Source organism: Theropithecus gelada, chromosome 1 (assembly GCF_003255815.1).
Source record: "Theropithecus gelada isolate Dixy chromosome 1, Tgel_1.0, whole genome shotgun sequence".
NCBI classification, from domain to species: domain Eukaryota; kingdom Metazoa; phylum Chordata; class Mammalia; order Primates; family Cercopithecidae; genus Theropithecus; species Theropithecus gelada.
The window spans coordinates 394,580-398,477 of record NC_037668.1 but is presented as its reverse complement, the minus strand read 5'-3'; positions in this window follow the sequence as shown (position 1 = coordinate 398,477).

Here is a 3,898-nt window from a genome sequence, read left to right as displayed (position 1 = left end):
AAAAAAAAAAAAAAAAAAAAAAAAAAAAGATTACACAGGAAAAGTAACTAGCGCAAGGTGGGTTAATCTATGCTAGTGCCCACACCTGGTAAATCATTTTGAGTTTAGGCAGCTTCTGGTCAGCCCTGGGCCCATCCATGATTCTTATTCTGTTCTTACAGAGGGCAAAAGAATTCATACGTTTTTGTTTTTTGGTTTTGCGGGTTTTTTGAGACAGGCTCTCACTCTGTCACCCAGGCTGGAGTGTAGTGACACAGCTGCAGCTCCTGTAACCTCAACTTCCCAGGCTCAAGCCATCCTCCCACCTCAGCCTCCCAAGTAGCTGACTCCAGGAACACACCACCACACCCAGGTAATTTTTATATTTTTGTAGAGATGAGGTCTCACGATGTTACTCAGGCTGGTCTCAAACTCCTAGGCTCCAAGTGATCTCTCACCTCAGCCTCCCAAAGTGTTGGGATTACAACCGCACCCAGCTGTATTTTCTTTCTTTTTTTTTTTTTTTTTTGAGACGGGTCTCGCTCTGTTGCTCAGGCTGGAAGGGCAATGGCACAATCTTGGCTCACTGCAACCTCCGCCTCCCGGGTTCAAGTGATTCTCCTGCCTCACCCTCCCAAGTAGCTGGGACTACATTCATGTGCCACCACGCCTGGCTGATTTTTGTATTTTTTAGTAGAGATGGTTTCCTCATGTTGGCCAGGCTGGTCTTGAACTCCTGACCTCTGGTGATCCACCCACCTAGGCCTCCCAAAGTGCTGGGATTACAGGTGTGAGCCACTGTGCCTGGCCTTTTTTTGTTTTGAGATGGAGTCTCACTCTGTCACCCAGGCTGGAGTGCAGTGGCATGACCTCGGCTCACTGCAACCTCCACCTCCTGGGCTCAACCAGTCCTACCACCTCAGCCTCCCAAGTAGCTGGGACCACAGACGCGCACCACCATGTCCGGCTAAGTTTTTGTATTTTTATTAGCAATGAGGTTTCACCATGTTGCCCAGACTGGTCTCCAACTCCTGAGCTCAAGCGATCTCCCCTTGGCCCTCCAAAGTGCTGGGATTACAGGCGTGAGCCGCTGCGCCTGGCCTGTGTAAATCTTTGATTTGTTTAAAGGTATCCTGATATCGGTGTGAGAGATGGATTCAGCTCTCCGTTTTTCCAGATGGCTACATGCTTGTCTGGATAGTATTTACTCACAGGTCCGTTGGCAGCCCCCTGCGAGAGGGTACGTTCTGTATACTGAGTGTCCATGTGTTTTGTATACTGGGCTCCTGTTTCTGGGCCTCTGTTACTCTGCAGTCTGTCTGTGGGCTAGTGCCGCACACTAAGATTCTGATGTCAGATCGGCCATTCCTTTTCCATTGCTGTTTTCAGAATGTCCTGGCTCTTCTTGTTTATATTTTCTTTTCTTTTCTTTTCCTTTTTTATTTTTATTTTTTGGAGACAGAATCTCGCTGTCGCCAAGGCTAGGGTGCAATGGCGTGATCTCAGCTCACTGCAACCTCTGCCTCCCGAATTCAAGCAATTCTCCTGCCTCAGCCTCCCGAGTAGCTGGGATTACAGGCACTGGCTACCACACCTGGCTAATTTTTGTATTTTCATACAGATGGAGTTTCCCCAGCCAGCACGGTGGCTCACACCTGTAATCTCAGCACTTTGGGAGGCCAAGTCGCGCAGATCACTTGAGGTCAGGAGTTCCAGCATGGCCAGCATGGTGAAACTCTGTCTCTACTAAAAATACAAAAATTAGCTGGATGTGATGGCGCACGCCTGTAGTCCCAGCTACTCAAGAGGCTGAGGGAGGAGAATCGCTTGAACCCAGGAGGCAGAGAGTGCAGTGAGCTGAGATTACGCCATTGCACTCCGGCCTGGGCAACAAAGCAAGACTCTATCTCAAAAAAAAAAAAAGGCCGTGCGCGTTGGCTCACCCCTGTAATCCCAGCACTTTGGGAGGCTGAAGTGCGCGGATCACAAAGTCAGGAGATCGAGGCCATCCTGGTTAACACGGTGAAACCCCGTCTCTACCAAAAATACAAAAAATTAGCCAGGCGTGGTGGCGGGCGCCTGTAGTCCCAGCTACTTGGGAGGCTGAGGCAGGAGAATGGCATGAACCCGGGAGGCAGAGCTTGCAGTGAGCTGAGATCGCGCCACTGCACTCCAGCCTGGGCGACAGAGCAAGACTCTGTCACAAAAAAAAAAAAGAAGGAGAGAGAGAGAGAGATAGATAGGGTTTCACCATGTTGGCCAAGCTGGTCTTGAACTCCTGACCACGTCGTGATCCGCTTACCTCGGCCTCCCAAAGTGCTGGGATTACAGGCATGAGCCACCACACTCGGCCTTGTTTATATTTTCAATGTAAACTTTAGCATCAGCTTGTTTCCTTCCAGAAAAAAGGCTCTTGGTGTTTTTATTTGGATCATGTTAAATTTGTAAACTAAGAAGAACTGGCGTTTTATGTTGTTGAGTCTCCCTATCCGAGGACTTGGCATGTCTTTCCAGTTTCATGTCCTTTGGGAACTTTTTCTTTTTTTTCTTTTTTTTTTTTTTTTTTTGAGACAGAGTCTCGCTCTGTCGCCTGGGCTGGAGTGCAGTGGCCGGATCTCAGCTCACTGCAAGCTCCGCCTCCCGGGTTCACGCCATTCTCCTGCCTCAGCCTCCCGAGTAGCTGGGACTACAGGCGCCCGCCACCTCGCCCGGCTAATTTTTNTACAGCCAACACACACATGAAAAAATGCTCATCATCACTGGCCATCATAGAAATGCAAATCAAAACCGCAATGAGATACCATCTCACACCAGTTAGAATGGCGATCATGAAAAAGTCAGGAAACAACAGGTGCTGGAGAGGATGTGGAGAAATAGGAACACTTTTACACTGTTGGTGGGATTGTAAAGTAGTTCAACCATTATGGAAAATAGTATGGCGATTCCTCAAGGATCTAGAACTAGAATTACCATATGACCCAGCCATCCTATTACTGGGTATATACCCAAAGGATTATAAATCATGCTGCTATAAAGACCCATGCACATGTATGTTTATTGTGGCACTATTCACAATAGCAAAGACTTGGAATCAACCCAAATGTCCATCAGTGACAGACTGGATTAAGAAAATGTGGCACATATACACCATGGAATACTATGCAGCCATAAAAAAGGATGAGTTTGTGTCCTTTGTAGGGACATGGATTCAGCTGGATACCATCATTCTTAGCAAACTATCACAAGAACAGAAAACCAAACACTGCATATTCTCACTCATAGGTGGGAACTGAACAATGAGATCACTTGGACTCGGGAAGGGGAACATCACACACCGGGCCCTATCATGTGGAGGTGGAGGGGGGAGGGATTGCATTGGGAGTTATACCTGATGTAAATGACGAGTTGATGGGTGCTGACGAGTTGATGGGTGCAGCACAGCAACATGACACAAGTATACATATGTAACAAACCTGCACAATATGCACATGTACCCTAGAACTTAAAGTTTAATAATAATAAAAAAAATAAAAATTAAAAAAAAAAGAAAATGAGAGAGAGACTCTTATGCATGTATCCACACATGCACTAACAAACTTTGATGATCTCAATCAACATTTTGTGAAAAAATTGTGTAAATAAGGGGCCAAGCATGGTGGCTCATGTCTATAATCCCAGCACTTTGGGAGGCCAAGGTGGGTGGATCACCTGAGGTCAGGAGTTCGAGACCAGCCAGGCCAACATGATGAAACCCCATCTCTACTAAAAATACAAAGAATTAGCCAGGTGTGTCGGTGGGCGCCTGTAATCCTAGCTACTCAGGAGGCTGAGGCAGGAGAATCACTTGAACCTGGGAGGTGGAGATTGCAGTGAGCCGAAATCATGCCCTTGCACTTCAGCCTGTCCAACAAGAGCAAAA